The 14,931-nt window shown below is 36.1% G+C and overlaps 1 protein-coding gene across 2 annotated transcripts in view; it reads left to right on the forward strand.

Annotated features, from left to right (window-relative positions):
* The first annotated feature begins 193 nt into the window (after positions 1-193).
* The window catches only part of LOC113517110 (zinc finger protein 91-like), a 44,619-nt gene continuing 29,881 nt past the window's right edge, over positions 194-14,931 (forward strand). The window contains exon 1 of one of the 2 annotated variants that reach the window (XM_026901688.3): positions 194-563. The gene's annotated coding sequence lies outside the window, so the exon portion shown is untranslated. The remainder of the gene's footprint in view (positions 564-14,931) is intronic. The other variant, XM_026901689.3, reaches the window with a different exon arrangement.

Here is a 14,931-nt window from a genome sequence, read left to right on the forward strand (position 1 = left end):
TGTTATAGTATGTTTGAATTTTCATCAACTACCCATGTACTATTACTGATCACTGAGATGTACTACTACTAGGCCTCCAAGGCACAGTTTTGAATTTACGAATGTGTTGTCTTCTATTTGTTTTAATCATAGACTTAGTATAACGTACTGTTTTAATTGTTATCTGCAGATTGGCAGCTACAAACGGACAAAGCAGTCGAGATATTATCATTACTATTTACCTGTCAACCTATATCTACTCATATGGGATGAGAACAACAGAACGAGGTCGTTGCGGGTAGGCGGTCGTGAGGGTCACACAGAGGTGACAAGCGAGCGGCGGCAATGTGCGTGAAAGATATGGGGAGGCGTCAGGCGCTGATGTCAGTGGAAGCGGCGAGTGGCGGCTCTCCCGACGGCGGCGGGCGCACGCACGGAATGCAGCGGGTGGTGCGCGGGGCGCGGGCGGCGGCCGCTGCTGCCGCGGCGACGCTCGCTGCTGCTCGCCAGTCCGCCAGTCAGCCGCGCGCCTTCGACACGAGTGTTGTTCGAACCGCGAGTGACACCACCTCCGCTGCGCACAGGTATGTATTTCGCTGCACGTGACTACCCCATCTTTAGCGTTAGCCTAACTCGCCAGAGAACTCTGCGGAATACCGCACACCGACTATTTCTGAGCGATCCTGTCGCCCGGTGACCAGAAATAGACGGTGGCCATCTACGACAACATCGTCTTCAGCGAACTCGGCGACCTCGGGCGGCGTTGTCGTGGGCGCGATGACCCGTCGTATGTTTGCCAAATGAGAATCCCTAAATACTTACCGGTCATCGCTTCTGCGGCATTATCAGTGTTACATATTTATTATTTGCCGGCGCGGTGCGGTGAGGTCAGCGAGTGCGCGCTGCGATGTGCGCCTTATCGCGTGGGCCGTAGGGTCGTAGCGGGAGTACTGCGGTGCGGTGGCGACGCGGGCGCGCCCGACCTCGAGCTCTGCTCTGTCTTTGCTCTGCTCTTGCGTCGTTCTTATGAGTTATAGATATGTACCTCTATGTAGATACCTATTCACTCACATGAAATAACCAAACTTAAATTGATAGAGAGAGTCGCAAATCAGAGTTGCAATTAAAAATCGCTTATCGTATTGACACTGCATTCTATTCTGTTGCCGTGCTTTAAATTTAGCAGAATATACTAATGTAAGTCTGTATTTGTCTACCATGAAATCAAATCGCGACGTGACGCACGTACCTACCTACCTAATGCACGATAACATTGTATGGACAAGCGGTAAATATCTGCTGCTGTCCTACTCACTGTAGCTTCTACCACTGTTTGTGGTAAATTGCTACTTAGGTATATATTAGTTTTATATATAACTATAGAAGCGTCTGAATACGGGTTCGGTAAAGTACAGATAGTAGGTACAATACGATCCTCCGAGATTCATTAGCACATGAACATCTACGCGATGAAGACAACGCTTTAATATCATCAATGTAAACACAATCTTCACTTCGGTATTTATATACTACATGGGACTGTATGTGCCTATAGAAAATTATTATATTTGATAAGGGTTCAATGTCAATAACTAATATTTTTCACATTGGACTAAGTAACAACCGAACTGGCTAGATCCGTCGATATGACGTCACGACTTGATAATCTTAATCTAAGTGGGTGTTTCGAGGTCATTATTGTTGCGGCTGCTGTGTATCAAACATGGTTGCTTTAACGCTCTTGAATAATCACTGGTCTGTTGTTCCCTATAATGACGTAGACTAACCGTCTACGCATTTAACTGTTAGCACAATGATTAGACGCATTAAATGCTTTATTTCCGTAAAACATTTTCGTCGACATGAAATATCTGTGAGTGTACACGAGCCCGGTGACAAGGGATCCGGTACTCGTCCGGTGGTGTCTTCGGCAGCAGTCGCTGTGCGTGTCAACAACGTTTACACCCGAACCTCGCCTCTGCGTCGTTCACAACACGCCTCAATATTCCGTGTCTACACGTTGCCAGTTATTACACCCTAGACGCACCGCTACAAATGTTCCCGGCCTCGTACCATTTTTGGTTCAAGCCATTTTGGCACCTACGGCAGATTGAATAAGAATCAACCGGCTTGCGTGCTAGTGGCGTAAACAGTGTTTTGTAGTCACAGCAGGGTCGAGATCCCCGACGCACAAGAGAGTGAAAGTCGGGGGGCGGGTGAGTGACGGGGGTGGCAGCTGACGGCGCACCCCGCAGGAGTGGTCGACCCGGGGCGTCCAACTAGGATTTGCTAAATCTGCTACTTTTACAATGAGGCTGTTGAAAAAGCAAATTACAGGTACACTTTGGACGTCTGTTACAGTAATTAAAGTTCATCTACAAATGTATAAAATATCATCAATATCGAGATATATTTTTTTTAATATTGCATTAGATTTTCATTGAATAATTTTGCACCGTATTTATTTCCTAGAGTCTTATTAAAATTACTGTAGGCATATAAAAAGTAAGTAAAGCAGGCGGGTTCAAGAACCTAATTAGTGCAATTCTCGTACGGCACAGATCCGCTGTTTCATGTCAGTGCACAGACAGACAAGCTCATGGTAGTGCCAATAACAAGTTTCATACGCCCCCGATACCTTCGAAAGACATTAGCTGTAGAGATTGTAACTTACTCGTAGCTGGGGCTCTATTCACTGTTTCTATACTTCTATATCGAAAATTTAAAACACTAGAAGATACCTACTTTCGTAAATTGCTTACAAGCGAACAAGAGTATATAAGTATCTAGAAGTTATATCAAGAGTAATTATTTTGTAGTTTCGCAACATAGTTATTTCGTTACAATCGCAATATTTTGCTCCGCAAGAAAAGCTATTTCAAACGTAAATACACCGATGAACAATGAGAAGTAAAACACTTGAAATTAAAATGGAGCAAAACTTACTCCTTAACAACAGTAAGTAAACAGTAGCTTCAGTCGTTACAAAAAGATGAGACTCACATGGGAGTAAACGCTATCGATTGCCAAAAGATTTGCGGAAAATGGCTAGGAACTATAGACGTAATCGCATCACATAGTCACAAAAAGAAAACGGAAGAATTGAAATTTTTTTCTTCTGGAAAGGGCTTAATAAAGAAATTAAGCAAAGAGGTTCTCCCAGCCTAGTCCACAAAAGTCTTGTCGTGAAGATAGATAGATACAAAATATTTTTTTTTACCGATATTTTTGTTATTTTTGGCAGTCATTGACTAGATAGTCTTTATAGGTCACAGATAGTACACAAGTATACGGCCCACCAGGTAGGTTATCGCAACTTGTACGCTAGCAAAATAAAGAAGGGTGTTATGAACGAGTTCCCGAACCGAACCCTTCCCCTTACATAGCAACCTTTTTACCGCAAGAACGCGACTTTGCAGGTAGCGCTATTTGTTACTCTTGTTGTTATGATCTATGCTAAGGGGTACCTCACTTGTAAGATGATAATATAGAATCATAGAGAGGCTCTACGATGCTTACGATTTTATCATAATTATATGTTAAACACCTTATTGGTTCAACCGATCGTCATGAAATTTGGTACATATATAATATATGGGATAGAGAAGGATGCAGGTTACCTTTTATCCATGTCAATCAAACAAAGTCGTGGCTACAAACTAGTGCAGAAATAAAAAAATATTTAATACAATATCAAAGAAGTGAATCACTTCTACCGTCCGTAGATTGTATAAATTATATCATTAATTTCGTGAGATGGAAAGCAAAAGAAACGACTTCGTATAAAGTATATGGCTGCTACGTAGGTAGATACCACATGCTACATCCCAAGGGTATATCCGGTGGGTGTTGCTATGTATACTTACATTTTGTGCGGTTCATAACCGTGGAGAGGGGTCTGTTTTCCTGGCAAAGTGAAACCGAGCCACGAACGAGAACGCTTACGATCACAACTCAGCTAAATTGTCTCTCTAAGTGAGTTAACGCCACATCATGATTATGGCAAAGCAATAAACTCTGACAAATAATATACCGTACTGACAATGCTGTGACTAATACTGAAGTTTGTAATGAAATAAGTGGATGTGACAGTGTAATAAAAACCATACTTTTAAATAAAATTAAACAAATATACTCGCATCAAGACCTTATATCTCTAATGGAGTAGTCAGCGGCATTTGTCGACTATTGACATTATAGTGATTATAACATTCGACATGTCCACATTTCGTATATTGGATTGCGATGTGGCAGAAAACAAACGTACCACCGTCTTTCAGATTAATTTAATTTGTTATCTATGTTTTTCATCACCGGAGTGTTAGTTAGAAATTTAACATTGAAATCCTTTTGTTACTCACAAAGACAATTCACATAAATGGTCTTAAATTTTAGAAGTAAAATAAATTATCATCGTGCGTTTTCCACTGTCATCGTGTCGAATAAAGCAATTTAAAACGAATATAGCGACATCCTATTTATAAAAATACATCAAACTGTTTAAGCTACATATACGTAGCGTTAAAGATCTGGACACTACAGCATCTGGAAACAGACAAACATTGCATACTCTAGAAAAATATTACCTTTCATTTGGTAAACAGGTAAAAAACCTATTTTGATAAAGATTACATTCATTGAGTTTAGACAGTAGTCGACTGATTTCACTCATCTTGGCCCTTTGTCAGTTGGACTAGCCATTATGAAAGCGGACCACCTCCCCCCTCTACCACATAGGTGGTCTGCCGCGTCGCCTTTTTAGGTTTGTTTGTAACCAAGTTGAAGAGCATTATCCACCTCTCACTTATGCGATCAAGTGGTTTACCCAACTTCACTTATTCCATTCTTTTGGGATACACTTATTTATACTATTACATATAAGGTACCCATGTATATATAAAAATTCGATTTCTCTCAAAATCATTAGTTAAAAATTTATAAGACATTTGTAACTATATTAATTTACTGTAATGTTTCAGTATAACTGATTACTGTCATTAGGTATGTACTTAAAAATCATGTCTGTTAATGAAGCACATAATTATAATAATATTCATCTCTTATGTCGATGTTGTCAAAGATGTGTTGAGCAACTATGTAATTGTCAATGAACGACATGCAACACGATAACGATAGCATATGTATTGATAAGTGCGTCATCTTACGGTTTTCTTTACAGTGAGAATTTGATCCTCATTGCATATATGCAAGGTATAAAAAGCTGAGAAATTATAATTATCGTTCTGTATTTTTACACATTATAGTTATAGTGCTAAGTTCACGCTGTATTTATAATTTAAGATTGTGTTCCAAAAGAAGCATCAGACATCATGGTAAAATCGTGGTAGATTTAAAAACTAATCTACAGCATCGATTTTGCTAATATTTGTATGGGCCCAATCTGAAAATATATCTATTCAGATAAAAAGCAATTTTCAAATGTATTTCTAACTGACGGAGTTATGAGATAACAAATATAAAATATTTAAGATTGTGTCCCACAAAAAAAGGATTTCAATTATGACAAAACCAGTTATTTTGACGTGAAAACTACACTACTGAACCGATTTTGATAAAATTTCTATGGGACTAATCTGTAAGTATATCCTTTCGGATAAAAAAAGAATTTTGAAATCGGTTTTGAAATGACGGAGCTACAAGATAACAAATGTTAAGAAAAATACAACTGAACTGGGAATCTCTTTTTTGAAGTGATTAAAAGTAATGATATTCATATTCATCCGTTCTCAAAACTAATATGATAATTTTATTAACCATTATTAGACTATATTTAGAGCAATACCATTCAACATGCATTTTTATTCTCTTTCTCTCTCTTCATCCACTTCATTACTGAAGATCGTGTCCTTGAAAGGTCTCTGTTGTCTCTCTTATGATGTTACTCCATTTCGCATGGTCTTCAGCCTCTTGTAGGGCAGCTGCAATTGATAATCCCGTAATGGCGGTTATTTGGTCCGACCATCGACTAGGTGATCGTCCGCGTGGTCTTTTTCCATCTATCTTACCTACAACTATTCGCTTGTCCACATTGTCGGACTGTCAACGAGCAATATGACCGAAATATCCGAGAATCCTCCGATAGCAGACAGAATTTTTATTACTCGTAGGTACATCTCGAGTTCTTTGTTTATAAGGGCAGTCTACATCAAATTGTACTTACTTATACATATTATCTATTAGTTTTACTCACCTTTTCTGCCCATAGTGCCTTGCTTAATGCCTTACCTAGGTAGACACCTTTCGAAATATTCTTTGACCTACGTTAGTTTCTAAAAGATTGGAAGTTATCTATCAACCTTTTGTATACAAAACTGATTATGCGACTGGTGAAATTGTTTTCATGTAGGATTATTTTTTTGTATGTTGCCTTTCCACCATTCTAAAAAAGCCATTATACGAGTAATAAATGCTGCTACATTTTGAATTGCTACATAACTTTTATTGCGAGCTAAAACTCTTTCTAACGTTCATTCAAACATATCATAAACATGATTGAAATTAAGTACAATTCTACGAGTGATTTTTTAAAATAGACTATTCTAAATACATTGGAAAAGGTTTAAGTTTAAAGAAAAAAAAACAAAGTTCACTAAAGAGAGTTCAAAAGCGGTGTCTTTTATGTCTTCTCATTTATTGCCGTGTAATTAATATTTTATGGGTGTAAAACAAAACACTCAATCACTAGGTGGTTGCAATATGAATATTTACCAAGCAAACCACAAACTAACTAGGCTTTTAATGTGTTATTTATCGCAGTTGTTTATTATTTGATTTATTTTAGATTTCATAAATAAAATGATAGCTGTGGTTGCGGATTTAAAACAATGAATTAACTAAGCTAACTCTTTTTAATTAAAGGAATAGATGGGATTATTATTAGAGTGGACTATCTAGTTCATTGCTGGTAATATACCCTGTCAGGTCGACCTCCACGTGGTTCCACCTGGAAAACATCGTACTGAATTCCTGGCGTTTTATTCACGGTGGGCTAACTGACCTACCTTTTTATCTCACCTATCATTCCTCACTGTTATCCTGCCAGCGTATACCATTAGCACAAGCGGGGTTACAATTCTATTGTCATCAACAAATTTAAAGCAATTTTTTTAATAAATGGCATTGTTATATAAAATACTAGCAGCCCGTCCGGGTTCGCACGGGTGGACAATTTTACAACATTTTAAAAAGTGGTTATTGTGACATAACGATAATAATTGGACATATAGTATCGCGAAGTTTTTTGTAGTAATTGATATTTTCTTCAATATTGTAGAACATACTTTTGTTCTATCACCAATAGTTTCCGCAGCGCACGCGACGAAAGATATTTTATAGCATTTTTTTACACCTTGAGTTACGTTACTAAAGTTTTAGTAAAGGATCCCTAATCTTTTCTAGCAATAAATGTAGCCTATGTTACTCAGGATGAATGTAGCTTTCTAACAGTGAAAGAATTTTTGAAATCGGCAAAATAGTTTTTTAGTTTATTAATTACAAACATACACACAATAATACAAATCTTTCCTCTTTATAATATTAGTGTAGATACATTTCTTTACTTATATTCCCGAGAAAAATAGATAAGACGAGGTAGAGCAAAGTCCATCACATATATGACTGAATAAACATCACATCATGATTTTACTACATTAACAATTCCAAGTAGAGGAAAACGTGGTCTTTAATCATTCTTAAATTCGAATCCAAGCTCAAATACCGCAATAAGTACTACTTACACAAGTTTCAATTGGAACATAACAGGTTTTTTTTTTAATAGGTGATGATGGAATAGTAACCCCATCTGCGCTATCGGTATACGCTGGCTGGGCACCAGTAAGTGATGATAGGTGAGAATGAAAAGACAGGTCAGTTAGCGTATCCTGTTGAATATACTTGGAATTCAGCAGAATGGTTTCCAGGGGGGACCACGTGGAGGTCGACCTGTTTGGGTATATTGCTAGCAATGGGGTCCTTATTCTTCATTATTAACAACCCCCCCCCCCCCCCCCCGAATATAAAAAAGGAGTATCATATAACAATTGTCTGCTCCAAAAATGAAGTTGAAACACTAATAAAGATGTTTCTGAAATTTATTTAGGTTTAGGCTAGCTTTTTTTTATACCACTGAGGTGGCAAACAAGTATACGGCCCACCTGATGGTAAGTGGTTACCGTAGCCTATGAACACCTGCAATACCAGAGGCATTACGCGTGCGTTGCCGACCCTGAAGAAATCTCTTTACCCCCCTTTTGAAGAACCCCATGCTGTAGTCTCTTGGCAAAACCTCGGCAGGGGAAATATTTAAAATACTGCTCTTTACTTAAAAATTGTAATATATATTTATTAGTAAGATAATCAAGTTCTATAGTATTGCACCGACTTGTCATCGCTGTTTTTATAATATTTGTGCAACAAGTCGGTAATAATACGTACACATTATGATAACAACGGTTACAACCAACTCTAGATCAAACAATTCCCTATTAGTCCAGATTAGTTTACACTAAAGTTAATTACAATGTGTAGAGTTAGGGTTATCGAGTTACATATCTAAACACCCATATTAATTGCATTGAAATTTGGTAGAAATGTGACAATAGGTACTCTCATATAGTATTATATATGTATATCGTTAAGTATGTATGTTGATGTCGACGTTTGAAAATTGAAACAGGAATATAGGAATATGAAAAACTAGCGATAATATATAATATATACGTATAATAACGTATGTTCGCTAATAATGTAGCTTTCTATATAAATAGGCAAAATAGTCTGTAGAATCGGTAGAGTATTTGTTGACTTTATCTATTTCAAACGAACAATCAAACCTTTCCTCTTTTTAATATCGAAATTACTTGTTTGTATGAACGAACAATGATTTTTAATGCGAATTTTGATCGAATTCGAATCGAATTTCGATTGTACGATAATTAAATTCTATCTATATATCCGTTTCGCGACATATAATCAAATTATACAATTTATTTATTAAAGTAATATTTTGAATTAACGAAGATCAAATCAGCAAACTAAGCTCGGCCCCTGTTGATAGCAATTCCCATCTTTCGGTTTTTCACTACGATGTTTACGTATAGTTCTGAACACCTGTGCTAGACGGTTCAACGATTTGCTGCAACATTGGTACAATGCGACGTCGCCGCTCGCGGCCGGAGTAGACGCCGCGCCGGCAGCTGCAATGCAGCTGGGTCGTGCTTTTGCTCGTTTTACTGCACTGTCCTGCCTGCACACCACACTGAATATAGCCATAACACGTGGGATGGCCGCCATGAATCAAGTCTCTGAAATTAGATAGGAATTTATTTTTTACTAGCTATTTGCCCGCCACTATGTGGATTTCAGAAGTAGGAAAACCAATGAAATAGACCAACTTTAGACGGTGTATCAAGATAAAACATACAGCAGATTTTAAGTTAAAACTATAGGAACACTACTGTGAATACCGCATCTAATTTGATACCGTAGTTTTTGTGTGTTGCCGGAACAAACATATGGACAATCAGACAAAAATTCTAAAAATTATTATTTGGCTTCTTTTGATCTTATTATTGAGATCCCTCATGTAAATGTTTTCAATTATCTCGCATGTGCAGACATTGTCTAAATATTATATTAGTAAAATTTTTATATGCACATGTACAGGTTTAGTTTAATATTTTTTTTTTTTACTTTTCAAAAAATAGCAACTTCAGTCGTCATAAAAATGTGAACTAGTAATTACACTATTATTATTGTAAAACGAATAAAATGCACTTATGGACGACGGGATGTCTAATAGAAATACTAGTTTTTACACAAGATTACGCCCGTGTAACCGAGATATGTCGAATGACCGAGTTAAATAGTAATCTATATCATTCTGCATCCCTAATAGTACCTGTGCACCAAATTTCTTGATAATCGATTGAGTTGTTAAGTCGCTAAGAGGTAATAAACACACAAACTCGTTTTCAAATTTATATTATTGATAAAGACTAAGTTTTTGCCCGTCACGTCGTACGCATAAATTTCAATAGTGCGAAAGGCAATGAAATAGATAAATAAAGAAACTACTTTTAAATGGCGTATCAATATAAAACATACGAAATTTTAAGTTATAGATACAGTAGGAACACAACTGTGAAAGGTGTATCCAATTTGGTAAAGTACTTTTTGCGTTACAACGTTAACAAAATTTGCTTAACAAAATTTCTAAATAATTTCTTTCTATTTTGGTTTCTATTGCTTCTCTGAGACCCCTAATACTAATTTTTCTTAAATATCTCTTATGTACAGACATTGTTTAGTTACAATCTTATTATATTTTAAGTAAGATTTTAATTTAGAATACAGGATATCGCATATATTTATAAAAAAAGTTTAAGTTCTTGTAAGCTTTTTGTGATTAATAATTATATATAGTTTAATATATAGGTTAATATATATATATATATATATATATATATATATATATATATATATATATATATATATATATATATATATATATATATATATATATATATTAATATATAAGTTAATACTTTAATTCATTATATGTACTTATCTAAATTCGTCGTACAAAAATAAAACAAAATAAATTATTTTATTCTTACGTAATTTATAAATGTGTGAATTTGTTGGTAATTTTTGGCACAGTAATGATTCAACCAAGCGCCATGAAATTTGGCACAGGACAAATCTTAGATTACGTAGTACGTTGTACTACGTCTATGGGACAGATAGTGTTTGGCAAGGAAAAGGACATAGTCTACTTTAGTCTCGGTCACGCGGAAGTAATCACGGGGCGTAATTTTGTTACCTATTGTCTGACATGTGTATACCGCGGTTTCGCCCGCGTAAAACAATATATAAAGTATCCTGTGTACTAAATTACGATATAATTTATCCGTGTACCAAATTTCATTTAAATAAGTTTTTCCATCTATCATTACAAACTTTCGTATTTATTGTATTACTAGGATTTAAATCTAACTTATGAAATATATGAGACGAACGTAATTGATAATGTAGTACTATACTTTCAACCGACTTCAAAAAGAAAAAGAGATTCTCGATTCGGTTGTATTTATTTTATGTTTGTTACCTCATAACTCCGTCAGATGTGAACCGATTTGGTTTTTTTTTTTATCTGAAAGAATATTCTTACAGATTGGTCCCATAAAATTTTTATCAAAATCGGTTCAGCAATTTAGTTTTTAGATCAACATATTTTGTTTTGCCACATTTTCAAGTCGGTGTTTTGTGGAACATACCTAATCTTAATTATCTTGTTAAATGCGAATCCAAATAAGCAAAATTAAGAGCTCAAAATTTTGCTAACTTTCAAACTTCGACGACAATTTTGAAATTAATTTTAACATATCTTCAAACCGCCTACTTCTTTCAAAGTTAAAATTTAAAACAACAATATCTTTTTATGTTTTCGTTATTTTTTATGATTATAGTACAATCGGAAGTAACCTTTGAGTATTGATCATGAATCAACATATAACATACATGTATATAAGTGATATTTGTAATACTTTTAAACAAGTGACAAACAAAACTAGATATTTCAATAATAGCGTAAATAGGCGCTATTATTTTAGTGCTATTTGTTACTTGTTTAGAGCCACTCTTGTCGTAGCCTTTCATAAGCTAGGTATTTACTACAAACGCTTACCATCAGGCGATAGCCTATTATTCTCATATATCTATATGGCTACGTGTATCAATGTAAGGACCTCAAAGCCTACAAAAGCTACCTCCCGTCGTTTCTATATATATATTGAAGGCACTATCTACATATGTCCATAGCCTCTAAATCTGAACCTTTGGGGTTACTTGCTTGTCATCTCTACCGTTGGTTTATATCTAGTAAGGAAGATATTGTTAACAAAGCATGACTGTCCTTAGTATTTTTAGAAAAATTATAAACTATATGATTTTTCTTTACATTCCAAAAATAACTTTTGTTGTTGTTGTAAAATCTTTATTGTACATAATTTACATGGACACATTAAAAGATTTAATATACTATGGCGGACTTATCCCATAAAGGGATCTCTTACAGTCAACCTTTGAGAAGCTGAAAGAAAATTACAGAATGTTTAATGCACTTAGTTAAAATTGAACATATAATACAATAAAAAGTAGCTGTATACACCTACATATATAAATAACAAAAATACATAAATAAATAATATAAACAACACATAAATAGATACATATATTCACAATGGATTCAATGAAAAAGGAATTTCACAATATAATTTTATGATACCTGCTTTAAACGATTTTAATGTTTTTTAAAGTAATTTTGTATTTTATTAAGCTATTTTCAAGAGGCGTCATACTCCTATTTTTTTTTTTTTTGTGTGTTAAGTGTATCTTTATCAATCTATTGCTAATCTGCTATTCTATATTTATCTATTGCTAATATTGTCGTTATATGTAAGTGACATTTAATAACATTAACCGTTCGATTAATGTATATACTCGTACTTTCCGTATTTTGTTTTAATATATAATATCTGATATATATTGTATATATGTTTATATTTATTTTTGTTTTAACGAATACTCTAATAACCACAAAAATGACATTACCAAAAATAGCAAATTTTTACAGGTATATTTAGATAAATTGCGAACAAAAGCTATGCTTCTTGTGTAGACAATTGCAATGACTTTGTTACCCTTCAAACCGAAACAACAATGCACGTATAACTGCCTCACAGCGTAAATAGGTAAGACGGCGGCCTATCGAAATGAGGGACACAAAACTATATCATATTTTTGTTTAGAATGAATTTCACAATAGTTTATGGTATGGAAGTATACTTTCTATTTAAAAATTCTAATGGTAGTCTAGCTTATTTTATTTTTTGAGCGATCGATAACCACGGGAAGTAGAACTTAATTCATCTCTACACTTTTTGTGGTTAATTATTTGCCGATTTTTAATAATCTTTTTATAATCAATAGGGTTTACACACCCTTTTTGGTCCCATATTAATTTTGTGTCGACTGAAGCTGATATTTTTGTTTGCGGAGCAAAAAATAACTTATCGTGAAGCAAAATCTATTTTTAAACACATAGTTCAGAATGCATTCTGAATTCGAATATTTTCAATACAATTACGTCTATGTAACATCTCGTCAGTCATAGGTGTAGGTACTTTGTACGGATTGCAGTCTCTGTTTTTGTATCTTTAAATGTACCTGTTTCATGTCTATTATTATTAATATATTTTGTATTCGCTGTGCTAAATATCCTATGATCGTTGTACGATCATGAGGGCCAAAAATTTATGGAAAAACTGTGGTACTCATGAAGTGACAGTGAATATAAGTAACTGCTAGTTCTATCAAAAGATATCCCAAAATAATCATTTCAATGAAAAAAAAGCTCATTTGATTAGCCGCCAAGACAGTGTCGTTGTTACATAGAAATAACAGTTTCCACTCTACCAAGATAACGTTATCAGCAATAGCCTTGCTGTAGAGATTCTGTTAAACCACGTAGCTTGGTGTATATATTGCAATTATATACCCACCTATCAACCTAGTCATATTCAATGCAGTACACATGTTTACCATTTTTTTTTATATAAGTACCACCAGAGACTTAATACGCACTCACCTATGATATAAGTTCAATACGCAAGCATACCCAATATCATTGCCATCGCATTTAACTAAAGATGTGCAGTGCAGGATGTTTTCATTTTTAATGTGAATTCCCCTCTGGAGTGTCGTATCGGCGATGTCACTGAAACGAAAAGAGGTCGTTCGTGTTTGCGCCAGCCATCGCGCATCCAGCCAACAATGAAGAGCGGCGCGCTGTGCTCTGTGCCAGTGCTATATCGAACACACTACATACGTAATAATCTGTGTGCAGATAGGCAGCCGCGTGCTGCTTGTAGGCGGCACGTAATGTATGCGTGCTCACTCCATATCCATCTGTTGTCGTGTTGTCGGCGCTGAGCGCAGAACGCTGCGGACAGACGGCCGTCGCACTCACTTCGTAGTGACCTCACTGCCCAGGCGCCAACCATGCCTCCTAAATATGACCTATGTGCAATTGAACTATTGTTCATTAAATTTCAATATCCTTATATTTGTTCCTACCGTTTGTAAATCGAAGTCCCGATTGTAGTCTCATTCGTGTCATATATGTAGTTGGTCGTTTGTGGTTGTTAACAACCATGTCGTCACGTAATGTGTTGCACAGATAACGTCATTTAACTAGTGCACGCCTGTAGCAACTACACAGTACTCATGTAAAATAGGTACAACCGAAGTTCTTATGTGGATTGCGCGAGGCCGCGCACCACCTGACACGAGAGCAGCTGGCGGCCGCCGGCTGCTTGCGCTTGCGTATAACAAAACTTGTTTCCAAGCAGACAGACGCTTCAATATGGCGGACCACCACCGTCGACGATGTGCAATTATAGAATTTTGGTTCTTCTATAACTTCTCATATGTACCTATTATTAAATTAAACACACTACATTTAAGCATACAGATAGGTGTGGTGTAGGTACTCTACTGTTATGCATGAGTCAGCAAATAAACTCAATAACAATGATAAAGATTCTTCAATTCTTCAGCGTCCGCCCAACGGTCGAACGATTCTAAGAAACGGTTATGTGTCTGTGGATCGCTGTTGTTCAAGCACATTGTCGAACGCTCGTCCTTACCGACTCTATGATCGTATTTTTCCGCTGGCGTTGCGAGCAGGCAACGTGCTCTCGCGTTGCGGCTGTTTACACGAGCAGTCGAGCAGTGGTTAGTACATTGCTATGTAGGTATATACACATAACTAGGTAAGCGCGTAGGCAGCTGCGGTCGTGGAGCCCGTGGCGGCGGCGTCGTCGCACGACCCTGATAATTTGCTGCGCTTATGTTACTTCAACGGCTTCT

This window comes from Galleria mellonella, unplaced genomic scaffold (assembly GCF_026898425.1).
Source record: "Galleria mellonella isolate WM207_F2 unplaced genomic scaffold, CSIRO_AGI_GalMel_v1 utg83, whole genome shotgun sequence".
Taxonomy (NCBI): domain Eukaryota; kingdom Metazoa; phylum Arthropoda; class Insecta; order Lepidoptera; family Pyralidae; genus Galleria; species Galleria mellonella.